Source organism: Heterodontus francisci, chromosome 3, assembly GCF_036365525.1.
Source record: "Heterodontus francisci isolate sHetFra1 chromosome 3, sHetFra1.hap1, whole genome shotgun sequence".
Taxonomy (NCBI): domain Eukaryota; kingdom Metazoa; phylum Chordata; class Chondrichthyes; order Heterodontiformes; family Heterodontidae; genus Heterodontus; species Heterodontus francisci.
The window spans coordinates 209,231,613-209,248,802 of record NC_090373.1 but is presented as its reverse complement, the minus strand read 5'-3'; the positions used below and the strand labels follow the sequence as shown (position 1 = coordinate 209,248,802).

Here is a 17,190-nt window from a genome sequence, read left to right as displayed (position 1 = left end):
ACCGTGAAAACTCCTGCAGCAATGTCCTGGGGTTGAGATGATTGGCCTCCAACAACCACAACCATCTTCCTTTGTGCTAGATATGACTCCAACCAGTGGAGACTTGTCCTCGATTCCCATTGACTTCAATTTTGCTGGGGCTCCTTCATGCCACACATGGTCAAATGCTGCCTTGATTTCAAGGGCAATCACTCTCATCTCCCTTCTCGACTTCAGCGCTTTTGTCTATGTTTGGACTAAGGCTGTAATGAGGTCAGAAGCCAAGTGGCCCTGGCAGAACCCAAACTGAAAGTCAATGAGCAGCTGGTTGCTGTTTAAGTGGTGCTTGACAGCACTGTTGCGACATCACTTTGCTGATGATTGAAAGTAGATGGACGTGGTGGTAATTGGCCGCATTAGATTTGTCCTGCTTTTTGTGAACAGGACATATCTGGGCAATTTTACCACACTGCTGGGTAGATGCCAGTGTTGTAGCTGTACTGCAACAGCTGAGCTGTGGGCGCAGTCAGTCCTGCAGCACAAGTCTTCAGGACTAGTTCGGGGAGCCAGCTCACCACCACCTTCCCAAGGGCAATTGGGGATGGTCAATGGGTGCTGGCCTAGCCAGCGACGCCCACATCCAATGAAAGAATTAAAAAATGGGGATAGCGCGGAAAAGTGGAGTTGAGATAGATCAACCATGCAAATGGAATTTAATCCCGAGAAGTGTGAGGTGATGCATCTTGGGAGGACGAACAAGGCAAGGGAATATAAAATGGATGGTAGGACTCTAGGAAGTACAGACGGATCTTAATGTACTTGTCCCTAGATCACTGAAGGCAGCAGCACAGGTAGATAAGGTGGTTAGGAAGGCATATGGGATACTTGCCTTTATTAGCCGAGGCATAAAATATCAGAGCAGGTAGGTAGGTACTGGGCTAATGGGAAGATTCTTGGTAGTGTAGATGAACAGAGAGATCTTGGTGTCCAGGTACATAAATCCCTGAAAGTTGCTACCCAGGTTAATAGGGCTGTTAAGAAGGCATATGGTGTGTTAGCTTTTATTAGTAGGGGGATCGAGTTTCGGAGCCACGAGGTCATGCTGCAGCTGTACAAAACTCTGGTGAGACCGCACCTGGAGTATTGCGTGCAGTTCTGGTCACCGCATTATAGGAAGGATGTGGAAGCTTTGGAAAGGGTGCAGAGGAGATTTACTAGGATGTTGCCTGGTATGGAGGGAAGGTCTTCCAAGGAAAGGCTGAGGGACTTGAGGTTGTTTTCGTTGGAGAGAAGGAGGAGGAGTGACTTAATAGAGACATATAAGATAATCAGAGGGTTAGATAGGGTGGATAGTGAGAGTCTTTTTCCTCGGATGGTGATGGCAAACACGAGGGGACATAGCTTTAAGTTGAGGGGTGATAGATATAGGACAGATGTCAGAGGTAGTTTCTTTACTCAGAGAGTAGTAGGGGCGTGGAACGCCCTGCCTGCAACAGTAGTAGACTCACCAACTTTAAGGGCATTTAAGTAGGCATTGGATAGACATATGGATGAAAATGGAATAGTGTGGGTCAGATGGTTTCACAGGTCGGCGCAACATCGAGGGCCGAAGGGCCTGTACTGCGCTGTAATGTTCTAAAAAAAAAATGATGGAGCTGTAAAAAACGCTAGTTAGGCCACAGCTGGAGTACTGTGTACAGTTCTGGGCACCACACTAGAGGAAGGATGTGATTGCACTGGAGAGGATGCAGAGGAGATTCACCAGGATGTTTCCTGGGCTCCAGCATTTCAGCTATGAAGAGAGACTGAGAAGGCTAGGGTTGTTTTCCTTAGAGCAGAGAAGGCTGAGGGGGAACCTGATTGAGGTATACAAAATTATGAGGAGCATTGATAGATTAGATAGGAGGAAACTTTTTCCCTTAGCGGAGGGGTCAATAACCAAGGGGCAGAGATTTAAGCTAAGGGGCGGGAGGTTTAGAGGGGATTTGAGGAAAAATGTTTTCACCCAGAGTGTGGTTGGAATCTGGAACGCATTGCCTGAAGAGGCAGTAGAGGCAGGAACCCTCACAGCATTTAAGAAGTATTTAGACGAGCACTTGAAATGCCATAGCATACAAGGCTATGGGCCAAGTGCTGGAAAATGGGATTAGAATAGTTAGGTGCTTGATGGACCGTACAGACACGATGGGCCAAAGGGCCTGTTTCTGTGCTGTATAATTCTATGACTACAGTTGGGATGTTGTCAGGACCTGTAGCCTTTGCAATATCCAGTGCCTTCAATCGTTTCTTGATATCACATGCAGCGAATCGGATTAGCTGAAGACTGGCATCTCCTCTGGAGATCTTCCCTCTACAGATTCCAACCTCAGTCCCGCAACCCCGGACAGCCCGCTTCTAACTCCTTCCCAAAATCCACAAACAGGACTGTCCCGGCAGGCCCATTGTGTCAGCCTGCTCCTGCCCCACTGAACTTATTTCTTCCTATCTTGACTCTATCTTTTCTCCGCTGGTCCAGTCTCTGCCCACCGACATCCATGACTCTTCTGACGCCCTACGTCATTTTCACAATTTCCAGTTTCCTGGCCCCGACCGCCTCCTCTTCACTAAGGACGTCCAATCTCTCTACACCTCCACCCCCCACCAGGATGGTTTGAGGGCTCTCCGCTTCCTCCTTGAACAGAGGCCCAACCAGCCCCCTCCTCCGCCTGGCTGAACTTGTTCTCACATTGAACAACTTCTCCTTCAACTCCCCTCACTTCCTTCCAGTAAAAGGTGTTGCTATGGATACCCGCATGGGTCCTAGTTATGCCTGTCCTTTTGTGGGATATGTCGAGCATTCTTTGTTCCAGTCCTACTTAGGCCCCCTCCCCCAACTCTTTTTCGGGTACATTGATGACTGTATCGGTGCCGTTTCCTGTTCCCGACCCGAACTGGAAAACTTTATCAACTTTGCTTCTAATTTCCACCCTTCTCTCACCTTTACATGGTCCATCTCCGACACTTCCCTTCCCTTCCTTGACTTCTCTGTCTCCATCTCTCAGGGTAGGCTGTCTACTAATATCCATTGTAAGCCCACTGACTCCCATAGCTACCTCGACTACACTACTTCACACCCTGCCTCCTGTAAGGACTCCATTCCATTCTCCCAGTTTCTCTGTCTGACACATCTGCTCTGATGATGCTACCTTCCACGACAGCACTTCTGATAGGTCTTTCTTTTTCCCCCAAATGAGAATTCCCCCCCACTTAGTTTAGTGATACAGCACTGAAACAGGCCCTTCGGCCCATCGAGTCTGTGCCGACCATCAATCACCCATTTATACTAATCCCATATTCCTACCACATCCCCACCTGTCCCTATATTTCCCTACCACCTACCTATACTAGGGGCAATTGCTAATGGCCAATTTACCTACCAACCTGCAAGTCTTTTGGCTTGTAGGAGGAAACCGGAGCACCCGGAGAAAACCCACGCAGACACAGGGAGAACTTGCAAACTCCACGCAGGTAGTACCCAGAATTGAACCCGGGTCGCTGGAGCTGTGAGGCTACGGTGCTAACCACTGCGCCACTGTGGTTGACAGGGCCCTCAACCGTGTCCGGTCCATTTCCCGCACCTCTACCCTCACCCCTTCCTCCCAGAACCGTGACAGGGTTCCCCTAGTCCTCACTTTCCACCCCATCAGCCTCCATATCCAAAGGATCATCCTCCGCCATTTCCACCACCTCCAGCGTGATGCCACTACCAAATGCATCTTCCCTTCCCTTCCCCGTCAGCACTCCGAAGGGATCTTTCCCTCCGACACACCCTGGTCCACTCCTCCATTATCCCCACCACCTCATCCCCTTCCCGCGGCACCTTCCCCTGCAATCACAGGAAGTGTAATACCTGCCCATTTACCTCCTCTCTCCTCACTATCCAAGGCCCCAAACACTCCTTTCAGGTGAAGCAGCGATTTACTTGTACTTCTGTCAATGTAGTATACTGTATTCGCTGCTCACAATGTGGTCTCCCCTACACTGGGGAGACCAAACGCAGACTGGGTGACCGCTTTGCAGAACATCTCCGCTCAGCCCACAAGCAGGACCCCATTTCAACGCTCCCCCCGCTCTCATCTCTGTCCTGGAATTGCTGCAGTGTTCCAGTGAACATCAACGCAAGCTCGAGGAACAGCATCTCATTTACCAATTAGGCACACTACAGCCTGCCGGACTGAACATGGAGTTCAATCATTTCAGAGCATGACGGGCCCCCCATTTTACTTTTATTTTTAGTTATTTTTTCTTTTTCCTTTTTTTATTTAAAAAAACCATTCTTTTTGTATTTTATTTTATTTCATCTTAGTTTGTTCAGTTTGCTTACCCACTGTTTTTTTCCATGTTTGTACTTGTGGCTGTTAAATTTTCAGTCCTTTAACACCCCTTCTGTACTAATGCTTTGTCTTTCAACACACCATTAACATATCTTTGCTCCACGACCTTCTGGTCAGCTATTCTGTGACCTTGTCCTATCTACACCTTCTCCTTTGTTATCTCTTGCCTCACCCCTGCTTTACTTGCTTATAACCTTTCACATTTCTAAAATTTGCCAGTTCTGAAGAAGGGTCACTGACCTGAAATGTTAACTCTGCTTCTCTCTCCACAGATGCTGCCAGACTTACTGAGTATTTCCAGCATTTCTTGTTTTTATTACTGGCATCTGTGATGCTGGGGACCTCAGGAGGAGACAGAGATGGTTCATCCACTCGGCACTTCTGGCTGAAGAAGGTTGAAAACGCTTCAGCCTTTTCTTTTGCACTGATGTGCTGGGCTCTTCCATCATTGAGGATAGAGATATTTGTGGAGCCTCCTCCTCCTCCAGTTAGTTGTTTAATTATCTAACACCATTCACGACTGGATGTGGCAGGACTGCAGAGCTTTGATTTGATCTGTTGGTTGTGGGATCGCTTAGCTCTGTCTATTCATGCTCTCCTCGGTTTGGCTTGCAAGTATTCGTGTGTTGTAGCTTCACCATGTTGACGCCTCATTTTTAGGTATGCCTGGTGCTGCTCCTGGCATGCCATCCTGCACTCTTTATTGAACCAGGGTTGATCCCTTGGCTTGATAGTAATGGTAGAATGAGGGATGCCAGGTAATGAGGTTACAGATTATGGCTGAAAACAATTCTGATGATCCACAGCACCTCATGGATGCCCAATTTTGAGTTACCAGATTTGTTCTGAATCTATCCCATTTAGTACAGTGGTAGTCCCACACAACACGATGGAGGGTATCCTCGGTGTGAAGATGGAACTTTGTTTTCACAAGAATTATGCGGTGGTCACTCCTACCAATACTGTCATGGACAGATGCATCTGCAACAGCTAGATTGGAGAGGACAAGATCCAATAGGTTTTTCCCTCGTTGGTTCCCTCACTACCTGCCGCAGGCCCAATCTGGCAAAATATATCCTTCAGGACTCAATCCGTTCAGTCAGTAGTGGTACTACCGAGCCACTCTTGGTGATGGACATTGAAGTCCCCCACCCAGAGTACTTCTGTGCCTTTGCCACCCTCAGTGCTTCTTCCAAGTGGTGTTCAACATGGAGGAGTACTGATTCATCAGCTGAGGGAGGTGGTAATCAGCAAGCGGTTTCCGTGTCCATGTTTTACCTGATGCCATGAGACTTATTGGGGTTCGGAGTCAATGTTGTTCACTCACAGGTCCACTCCCTCCTGACTTTATACCACTGAGTTTGTCCTGCCAGTGATACAGGACTTACCCAGGAATGGTGATAGTACTGTCTGGGCCAGTAGATGTAAGGCATGTTTCTGTGAGTACAACAATGTCAGGCTGTTGTTGGACAGCTCTCCCAATTTTGGCACAAGCCCCCAGATACAATAAGGAGGACTTTGCAGGGTCGACAGGGCTCGTTTTCCCATTGTTGCTTTCAGTGCCCAGGTTAATGCTGGGTGCACCATCCGATTTTATTCCTTTTCAACTTTTGTGTAGCGGTTTTTGTACAATTGAATGGCTTACTAGGCCATTTCAGAGGGCAGTTAAGAGTCAACCAGTCACATGTTGGCCAGACCACGTAAGGACAGCAGATTTCCTTCCCTAAGGGACATTAGTGAACCAGATGGATTTTTACAACAATCGATGGTAGTTTCATGGTCACCATTACCAAGACTAGCTTTCAATTTCAGATTTTTAAAATTAATTAATTGAATTTAAATTCCACCAGCTGCCATGGTGGGATTTGAACCCATGTCCCCAAAATGTTATCCTGGGTCAGGGGAAGGGGGGGATGGGGGTTACCTTTGCAATCCAGGATGATCCTGGAATCGTGAACACTTTTAGCAGACGACATTAGTAACAACTAGAACTTTATGTGGTCCTGCCAGATGTGGCAGTGAATGGCTTAACCAGTTGTCTGCCATATCCATTCAAGTCTGCATCCCTTGGACTTAGGGAGTGAAGATAAGGGCCAGACTGGAGGAACAGCCAGGGTGAAAGGGAGTAACGGTTTTAATGGGGACTAGGGCATCGAAGGTGGAGGTGAGGGTGTGGTTGAGCAGATCGGTAGCTGCAGAAATGTTGGGGTAAATGGAGGTCCAAGGGCTAGATGATTGGGAATTTGAGACTGTACATTCGAACATATGAATTAGGAGCAGGAGTAGGCCACTCGGCCCCTCAAGCCTGCTCCGCCATTCAATAAGATCATGGCTGATCTGAATGTAACTTCAACTCCACATTTCTGCCTACCCCCGATAATCTTTCACCCCCTTGCTTATCAAGAATCTATCTACCTCTGCCTTAAAAATATTTAAAGGCGCTGCTTCCACTGCCTTTTGAGGAAGAGAGTTCCAAAGACTCTCAGAGAAAAAACTTCTCCTCATCTCGGTCTTAAATGGGCAACCCCTTACTTTTTTTTTTTAAAATAGTGACCCCTAGTTCTAGATTCTCCCACAAGGGGAAATATCCTTTCCACATCCACCCTTTCAAGACCCCTCAGGATCTTATATGTTTCAATCAAGTCGCCTCTTACCGTCCTAAACTCCAGCGGATACAAGCCTAGCCTGTCCAACCTTTCCTCATAAGACAGACAATCTGCCCACTCCAGCTATTAGTCAAGTAAACCTTGTCTGAACAGCCTTCAATGCATTTACATCCTTCCTTAAATAAGGAGACCAACAGTGTACACAGTACTCCAGATGTGATCTCACCAATGCCCTGTATAACTGAAGCATAACCTCCCTACTTTTGCATTCAGTTCCCCTCGCAATAAATAGCATTCTATTAGCTTTCCTAAACAGCTTCTTTTCTGTACTTGCATACTAACCTTTTGCAATTCATGCACTCTGACATCCAGATCCCTCTGCATCCTCTCACCATTTAGATAATACGCTTCTTTTTAAAAAATTTCTTCCTACCAAAGTGGAGAATTTCACTTTTTTTTTTACATTATATGCCATTTGCCAGATCTTTGCCCACTCACTTAACCTATCTATATCCCTTTGTAGCCCCCTTATGTCCTCTTCGCAACTTACTTTCCTACCTCTCTTTGTGTCATCAGCAAATTTAGCAACCATACCTTCGGTCCCTTCATCCAAGACATTTATATAAATAGTAAAATGTTGAAGTCCCAGCATTGATCCCCGCGGCACACCACTCGTTACATCTTCCCGACCAGAAAATGACTCATTTATGCCTAGTCTGTTCCCTGTTAGCGAGTCAATCTTCTATCCATGCCAATATGTTAGCCTCTACACCATGAGCTTTTATTTTCCACAGTAACCTTTGATGTGGTACCTTATCAAATGCCTTCTGGAAATCTAAGTACACGACATACACCAGTTCCCCTTGATCCATAACACAGACTATAATTCTAAGTGAATTGGGAGGAAGAGTTTTTTCTAGGGGTGGATACAGGACGAAGTAGGGTTTGGAGGGGGAAGCAGGATATGAGTGGAGAGTGATCAGAAATGGCCTTACCTGTGATTAATGCTACGGGGGCTAGCGAGGTGGGTGAGCACGAATAAGGATTGGGGAGTTTACTTGGAGGGTGAGATTAAGGGAGGGAAGTGAACACAGAGGAGAAAGAACATGTTTTCTCTTCAGGTCCAATAAAATTGGCAGGACTAGAGGGAAAGGGCAAGGGAATGGGACTGGCTAAATTGTTCTTGGAAAGTCGGCATGGACTCAACAGGCCGAATGGTTACAGCACAGAAGAAAGCCATTCTATGATGGATTGAAACGGAGGTTCAATCATCCAGGATGAGAAGCCGCTGAAGCTGAGGGAGGAAAGCAATGAAAATAGCTCATTTGAGAAAATTGGCATGGTACTTGGGCAGGCAGTACAGAAACTGGATTTTAAATATGAGAGGGCTAGAACAAGGTGAGATGCTCAGAGGATAAAATGCCAGAGAGTAAAGGGGCAGACTAAGGTGAGATTTGGTTATAAAGAGCCACAGCACCACTGCGACAGTCTGGGAAAGGCAAATGGTGAAAGATATAGCCAGGCAAGGAGGCTTCAGTTAGGGCATCACCCCTCAGCCAGGTTCTGTTAAGACCATAAATAAAAGCAAAATACTGCAGATGCTGGAAAGAGGTGGTGTTGATAGGACAAGGTGTTGCTATTTGTACCCACCTGGGTCCTAGTTGTGCCTCTCTTTTTGTGGGATATGTCGAACATTCCTTGTTCCAGTCCTACTCAGGCCCCCTCCCCCAACTCTTTTTCAAGTACATTGATGACTGTATCGGTGCCGTTTCCTGTTCCTGCCCGGAACGAGAAAACTATCAACCTTGCTTCTAATTTCCACCCTTCTCTCACCTTCACGTGGTCCATCTCCGACACTTCCCTTCCTTGACTTCTCTGTCTCCATCTCCGGGGATAGGCTGTCTACTAATATCCATTATAAGCCCACCGACTCCCACAGCTACCTCGACTACACTTCTTCACACCCTGCCTCCTGTAAGGACTCCATTCTATTCTCCCAGTTTCTCCATCTCCGACGCATCTGCTCTGATGATGCTACCTTCCATGACAGCGCTTCTGATACATCTTCGTTTTTCCCTCAAACAAGGATTTCCCCCCCACTGTGGTTAACAGGACCCTCAACTGTGTCCGGCCCATTTCCCGCACCTCTACCCTCACCCCTTCCTCCCAGAACCGTGACAGGGTTCCCCTTGTCCTCACTTTCCACCCCACCAGCCTCCAGATCCAAAGGATCATCCTCCGCCACATCCAGCGTGATGCCACTACCAAACGCATCTTCCCCTCCCTTCCCATCAGCATTCCGAAGGGATCGTTCCCTCCGCGACACCTTTGTCCACTCCTTCATTACCCCTACCACCTTGTCCCCTTGCCACGGCACCTTCACCTGCAATCGCAGGAGGTGCGATACCTGCCCATTTACCTCCTCTCCCTTCACTAAAAAGGCCCCAAATATTCCTTTCAAGTGAAGCAGCTATTTACTTATATTTCTTTCAATTTAGTATACTGTATTCGCTGCTCACAATGTGGTCTCCTCTACATTGGGGAAACCAAACGCAGATTGGGTGATCGCTTTACGGAACACCTCCGCTCAGTCTGCAAGCAGGACCCCGAGCTTCCGGTTGCTTGCCATTTCAACACCCCACCCCCCTGCTCACATCTCTGTCCTGGGATTGCTGCAGTGTTCCAGCGAACATCAACGCAACGTCAGGCAGTAATCTCATTTACTGATTAGGCATGCTACAGCCTGCTGGACTGAACATTAAGTTCAGTAATTTCAAAGCATGACTGGGGCCCCCCCTCCCCCTCCCCCTCCCCCTCCCCCCCCTTTTATGTTCAGTTATTTTTTCTTTTTTATTTGGTTATTTTATTTGTTTAGTTTGTTTCTGTGCCTACCCACCGTTTGTTTTTTTTAAAAATGTAATGTTTGTCCTTGGAGTGCTTTGTGCTTTACAGTCAATTCACACCCTATCTGTACTAATGCTTTGTCTTTCAGCAAACCATCAACATACCGTTTGCTTTTGTTCCATGACTTTCTGGTCAGTTATTCTCCGTGACCTTGTCCTATCAACAACTTCTCTTTTGTTATCTTTTGCCCCACTCCCCACTTTACTTGCTTAAAACCTTTTACATTTCTAATATTTGTCAGTTCTGGAGAAGGGTCACTGACCTGAAATGTTAACTCTGCTTCTCTCTCCACAGATGCTGCCAGACCTGCTGAGTATTTCCAGCATTTCTTGTTTTATATCTGTCAAGGCCATGATGCAATCATCCACAATAAACTTATGGATTACAAGGGTTTTGTTCACGAGTGAACAGACATTCTAAAGGGAGATGTAGAGACAGGTGGAGATAGATAAACCACTGGGACAGACCATAGGATCAGCACTGGCAAGGGTGAGATGGACACAGAGGTGATTGGCAAGATCAGCCCCTAGCTACCATGCTGGGTGGGAAGGTCAGAGAGTAGGATGGAGCAGTTGGGCTTGCTGCTCATGAGCAGGCAGTAACGAGTGTCTCACTGGCACCTTCGGAGAATGCCAAGAGAGGCATAGAGAGAAGTGGTAGCCTTATCCAAGAAGGAATCAAGTCTGGGACAGCAGCAAGAGAGCAGGAAGGTCTAACAGTATTGAAGGGTTGGGGTAGCGATTTGGGAAGGCAGATTACTTGAAAGGGTCCGGGGGGCAGAGAGAAAAGTGAAAAAAAAAGAGGGAAGAAAATAATGAAGTAGAAATGGAATTGATGTGCTTGGCTTTCCATTGCCCCAAGCTAAGCTTCTGACCATATATCTACTCCATCACTAAGATTTTTTTTTATTTTATTTTATTTATTTAGAGATACAGCACTGAAACAGGCCCTTCGGCCCACCGAGTCTGTGCCGACCAACAACCACCCATTTATACTAATCCTACATTCCCTACCACATCCCCACCATTCTCCTACCACCTACCTACACTAGGGGCAATTTACAATGGCAAATTTACCTATCAACCTGCAAGTCTTTGGCTGTGGGAGGAAACCGGAGCACCCAGCAGAAACCCACACGGTCACAGGGAGAACTTGCAAACTCCGCACAGGCAGTACCCAGAACTGAACCCGGGTCGCTGGAGCTTTGAGGCTGCAGTGCTAACCACTGCGCCGCCCAATCATATCATAGAGTACCATCTCTAATACCTACCTCTCCAAAGACTATGAGCATGTTGTCACCTCCCAAATCCATGCCCGCAACTCCATGTTTGAATGCCTTCCATCAAGTTTCCACCCCATCTCCACACGTGCCTCAGGCTATCTGCTGCTGGAACCCTCATCCATACCTTTGTTACCTCCAGACTCAAGTGTTCTAATGTTCTCCTGGCTAACCTCCTACCCTCTATAAATATGAGCTCACCCAAACCTCTGCTGACTGTATTCTAGTCCTGTTCACCCATCACCCATGTGCTCGATGGTCTGGCAATGTCTGAATTTTAAAATTCACACATTCTTGTGGTCAAATTCCTCCAAGGCCACGCCCTTTCCCAACTCCATAACCTCCTCCAGCCTTCCAAGATCTCTGTGTTCCTCCAATGCTAGCCTGTTGTGCATCTCAGGTTTCCTTTGTTCCACAATTTGCAGCCTTGTCTTCAGTTACATGGGTCCTAAAGCCATGGAGTTCGACATATGAATTAGGAGCAGAAGTAGGTCATTTGGTCCCTCGAGCCTGCTCCGCCATTCAATAAGATCATGGCTGATCTGTTTGTGTCTCGAATTCCACACTCTCATTTACCCTCGATAACCTTTGATTCCCTTGCTTAACAAGAATCTATCTACCTCCGCCTGAAAAATATTCAATGACCCCACCTCCACGACCTTCTGAGGCAGAGACTTCCAAAGTCGCACAACCTTCAGAGAATTTTTTTTTTAGCTCATCTGTCCTAAAAGGGTGATCCCTAATTTTAAAACAGTGCCCCCTAGTTCTGGACTCAGCCACAAGAGGAAACATCTTCTCCACATCCATCCATTCAGGATCTTATAAACTTCAATCAAGCCTCCCCTCGCTCTTCTAAACTCCAGTGAAAACAAGCCCAGTCTGTTCAACCCTTCCTCATAAGACAACCCGCTCATTCCAGGCATCAATCTAATAAACCTCTTCTGAACTGCCTCCAATGCGTTTACAACCTTCCTTAAATAAGGAGACCAAAACTGCACATAATCTTTGAGATGTGGTCTCACCAATGTCCTGTATAACCGAAGCATAACATACTTACTTTCATTTTCAATTCCTCTCGTAATAAAGGACAGCATTCCATTAGCCTTCTTTATTACTTGCTGTACCTGCATACTAGTTTTTTTTTTTATTTGTTCCTGGGACGTGAGTGTCGCTGGCTAGACCAGCATTTATTGCCCATCCCTAATTGCCCTTGAGAAGGTGGTGGTGAGCTGCCTTCTTGAACCGCTGCAGTCCATGTGGGGTAGGTACACCCACAGTGCTGTTAGGAAGGGAGTTCCAGGATTTTGACCCAGTGACAATGATTCATGTACTAGAACAACAAGATCCCTCTGCACCTCAGAATTCTGCAGTCGTTCTCCATTTAAGTGATACTCTTGTTTTTTTAATTCTTCCTGCCAAGATAGAAACCATAGAACCATCGAAAAATTACTGCACAGGAGGAGGACATTCGTGTCTGCACCAGCTGAAAAATCTAGCTGTCTAATCTAATCCATAGAACCGCAGAAAAATTACGGCACAGACGTGAACAACTTCACATTTTCCCACATGATGCTCCATCTGCCAGATTTTTGCCCACTCACTCAACCTACCTATATCAGTCTGCAAGCACATGCTCTTCACAACATACTTTCCTACCTATCTTTGTGTCATCTGCAAATTTAGCTACCATGCCATCGCTTCCCTCATCTAAGTCATTGATATAAATTGTAAAAAGTTGAAGCCCCAGCACAGACCCCTGCGGGACTCCACTTGTCACATCCTGCCACTCAGAAAAGGACCCATTTATATGTACTCTCTGTTTTCTGCCAGCCAGCCATTCTTCTATCCATGCTAATATGTAACCCCCTACACCATGAGCTCCTACTTTGCGCAATAACCTTGTCAAATGCCTTCTGGAAATCAAAGTACAATACGTCAACGGGCTCCCCTTTATCCACAGCACATGTTACTCCTTCAAGGAACTCCACTGAATTGGTTAAACATGATCTCCCTTTCACAAAACCATGCTGACTATTCCCGATCACCTTGAGTTTTTCTAAGTGCCCAGCTATAGCCTCCTTAATGATCGATTCTAACACCATCCCCAAGACAGACATCAAGCTAATATAGTTACCTGTTTTCTGCCTCCCTGCCCCCTTCTTGAATAGAGGGGCTATATTTGCTACTTTCCAGTCTGATGGAACCTTTCCAGGATGTAGTGAATTTTGAAAAATTAATACCAATGCATCTACTATCTCTTTAGCCACCTCTTTTCAGACTCTAGGATGAAGTCCATCAGGACCCGGGGACTTGTCAGCCTGCAGATCCAGTTTGCTCAGTCCCGCTTCCCTGGTGATTGTAATTTCACCAAGTTCCTCTCTTCCTTCTACCTCCTGATTTACAGCTATTAGTGGAATGATTTTATATACCCTATAGTGAATCAGAAGCAAGATATTTGTTCATTTCATCTGCCATTTCCTTATTATCTACTATTAACTCCCCATTCTCACTCTCTAGAGGACCAACATTTACTTTACTTACTCTTTCTTTTCCTTTTTAAATACCTGTAGAAACTCCTGCTATTCTTTTTTACTGATCTGAAACATTAACTCTGCTTCTCTCTCCACAGATGCTGCCAGACCTGCTGAGTATTTCCAGCATTTCTTGTTTTTATTACCAACCACCTACCTTGGAGTCAAAGGAAGACTCACCAGCTGCTGGAGGCTAAAAAAAAAGTAAATGGAGCTCCTCTTTCCCCCTCTGCACTGAATTCCCATATGCACCAAATTTCCAGCTTCACTCTGGCAATGTCTCACTCTGGCAGATGTCTCTTCTCACTGCGTCCCCTCACTGCCACTAAACCACTCTATGTCTCCTCCTTTAAGTCGTTCCTTAAAACCTATTACAACTTTTTGGTTACCTATCCTAATATGTCTCTATGTGGCTTGTGTCAAATTTTGTTTGATAATGCTCCTGTGATGTGCCTTAGGGTGTTTTTACTATGCTTAAAGTGCTTTTTAAATGCTGATTGTTGTTACTTCTGAGTTTCTATGCATAACCAGGGCCAGCGGACAATACAACACATCTCACAGACAAATCTTTACTGTGGATCTATTAGTTAATCACCTCCCTTAGTATCATCCTGTCAAGGGCCGATAGTCATGGCACTGGATGTGGTAGGAGTTGTTTTTGGCGCAATATTGAATATCTATTTCAGTACGTCACGATGAAGAATAGAATACCAAATTCCAAACAAAGATTATCCCAGTCAAGACGTATTTTTTACTTCACTTAACTAATAGGGGAAGACTAAACACTGAAATAATCCTGGGTTGTTGGGGAAGAGATGAGAAACCAGGCCAAATTATACACCAAAAATTCAATTTGAGCGCAATAGCTAATGAGGCCAATTAAATTTAAGTACCATAACCTGTGCAGAGACAGTAAAAATGGCATAAAGTTGTGCAGCAAAGCACGACGATGGCTGCAACCCTGCCAAACAAAGCATTACCCACAATCACTAAATGCTCTTTATACTGACTGTAGCTCAGACAAAAGATAAAGCCAACACCAGTTGAGGTCTCCTACTAATTGTTGTTTTCTTCCCACAAAACAAACATAATATGGCAAACATTTGCTAAGAACTCAATAGGAAAGCGGATTCCGGTGCACAATAAAGGTACCAATTACCAATGATCTGACTTCATTATTTCCCCTGACATTTTCCACCAACACCACCCACGCCCCTTCAGTTAAAATTAAGTATTTTATGTTTTTCATGAACTCTTCACAAGATCAAATCAGAAAAAGACAGGTCGGACTTAAGAAGCAAAGACTTATTTCTTATTACAACTTTTTGAAAAATTCATTTGTTAAAACAATTTTAAAAATACTTTGCTAAACAGAGTGTTAGGTGAACTGGTGGGAGAGTTTCTTGCACATTGCTGAGTGACAGATAGCTGGAAACACCGGAAGTGCCTCCCCATGCACTTGTTATCTGGCAGCCAAGGGGAGAAATCCTACAATTCACCATCAAAACCACCGCAAATAAACACAAGGTAAACCGCACTTAGACAAACAAAAACAGAAATATTTCTGGATCATTTCTCTGACAGGGAAAAGGGCAAACGGAGATTTTATCAGATCGTTCGCTTACAACATTTTTTTTTTTAAAGTGCAGAAATTGATATAAATTCCAACAGAAGCTTTCAACTCGAACTTACAACACAGACAGAATGGAATGAGGAATCTATTTAATTCCGCCCCTCAAACTGGAGGGAAAATTTTAAACTTTATTGGAGCCTTGCGGCTTCTCGAGCGGAAATGTAATAACCAACAAAATCCAACAAGTTACCGCAAGACAGCGGCAGGGAAGAGCTTAAAACGCAACTTTACATATGAAACCAAAAGATATCTTTACTATAACTCTTTCTTTTCTACGCGTGATGTTATTTATTTCCACCCACCGCGTTAGGAAGACACTGACAGGAGGAAACTCGGCTCGTCCCCCGCCCTCACAAAAATGTCAAATAAGACAGTTAGTGGGGGAAAAAAAAGTAATTGCTTCCAAACCCAACTAGTTTTACCTCAGAACCATGGTAGAAAACGTTATCTCACCTCAAATTTGGACGACTTTTCTCAAAAGGGAAAATATTTTTTGTGCGCAATAAAAGGCGGTTTTTTTAAAAAAAGAAATCGAAAGCTCCTGTTTTCCGCCGCGCAGACGAGGCGCCAAAGCCTCCCATTGGTCCAGAGGAAGGGTTTTGAACGGCCGGGCTGCTCGCTGATTGGCTGAGCCGCACCGCTCGCGCAGCGCATTCCATAACGGTCGCTGCAAAATGGCGGAGCCGGAAAAAAAAAAAATGCCCAACGGAAGCAGAGCCAGAGCGGTGATCGACAGGTACCATGTCTCTCTCCTTCCCTCATAGAGGTGTCAGTCACAAGGAGACCGCGGGTTAGGCCTGGCAATTCACTTCAGAAAAAAAAGTTCAGGTAAAACAGTTCGTTTAAAAAAAGAAGAAAACTGTGACAGCCATTGAACACATACACACCCCGGGTCACATCTTGCAAAAGAAGTTCTGCAGACGCCGGAAATCTGAAATAAAAACGGAAAATGTCGGAACTACTTAACAGCTCTGGCAGCACCTGTGGAGAGAGCAACAGGGTTCACGTGGAAAGGTCAGAACTGGGAAAAGGTGGAGATGTCACAGGGAAAGGGAAGATTAAGAGTGGAGGGTAGGAGATATTAAATGACAAAAGTTCTGCCACCTCCAGCTGGTTCCAATGCCAAACACATCTTCCCCGCCCCTTTCATCTTTCCAAAGGAACTGTTCCATCCGCAACACCCTGGCCAGGTCCACTCCTCAATCACCCCAATAGCTTCTTCCCATGAAAGTGTAGTAGATGCAACATCTGCCCTTTTACTTACTCTATCCTCACTATCAAAGGCCCCAAACACTCTATCCAGTTGAAACAGTAATTTACTTGTACTTTCAATTTAATGACTTCTTTGCAGAATATCTCCATTCAGTCTGCAAGTGTGATCCCAAATTTATGGTCAGCTGTCATTTTCATTTTCTACCTTGCTCCTACACTGACCTCTCTCCTCAGCTTTCATTTTTGAAGGAGAGAAGTGTGGGGCTAGTACTAGTGTTTTAAAAAAGGTGTTTGAAGATAGAATTGGCTAAAGTGAACTGGGAAACTAGATTAAAAGGTCAGACAGTAGAGGTGCAGTGGCTGACTTTTAAGGAGATATTTAATAACTCAGCAAAGATTTATCCCAGTGAAAAAAAGATTTTTTGAGAAGGATGCATCATCCATGGCTAAATAAGGAAGTTAAGGAAAGTATCAAATTGAAAGAAACACTGTACAATTCTGTGAAGATTAGTGGCAAGTCAGAAGACTGGACAGATTTTAAGAACCAGCAAAGCATAACTTAAAAGAAAGAGGGAGAATTTAGAATATGGGAGAAAGCTAGCTAGAAATATGAAAATAGATAGTAAAAGTTTCTACAAGTATTTAAAAAGGAAAAGAGTAACTAAAGTGAGTT

At 45.3% G+C, this 17,190-nt stretch overlaps 1 protein-coding gene and 1 long non-coding RNA gene across 3 annotated transcripts in view; one reads left to right on the top strand and one right to left on the bottom strand.

Moving 5' to 3' along the window:
- lbr (lamin B receptor) overlaps positions 1-15,889 on the bottom strand; it is a 105,050-nt gene extending 89,161 nt beyond the window's left edge. For both annotated transcript variants that reach the window (XM_068028262.1, XM_068028266.1), the window contains exon 1: positions 15,759-15,889. The gene's annotated coding sequence lies outside the window, so the exon portion shown is untranslated. The remainder of the gene's footprint in view (positions 1-15,758) is intronic.
- Positions 15,890-15,971: 82 nt separating this feature from the next.
- Positions 15,972-17,190, top strand: part of LOC137366482 (uncharacterized) — a 40,557-nt gene continuing 39,338 nt past the window's right edge. The window contains exon 1 of the long non-coding RNA XR_010973383.1: positions 15,972-16,041. This is a non-coding gene — a long non-coding RNA (uncharacterized lncRNA). The remainder of the gene's footprint in view (positions 16,042-17,190) is intronic.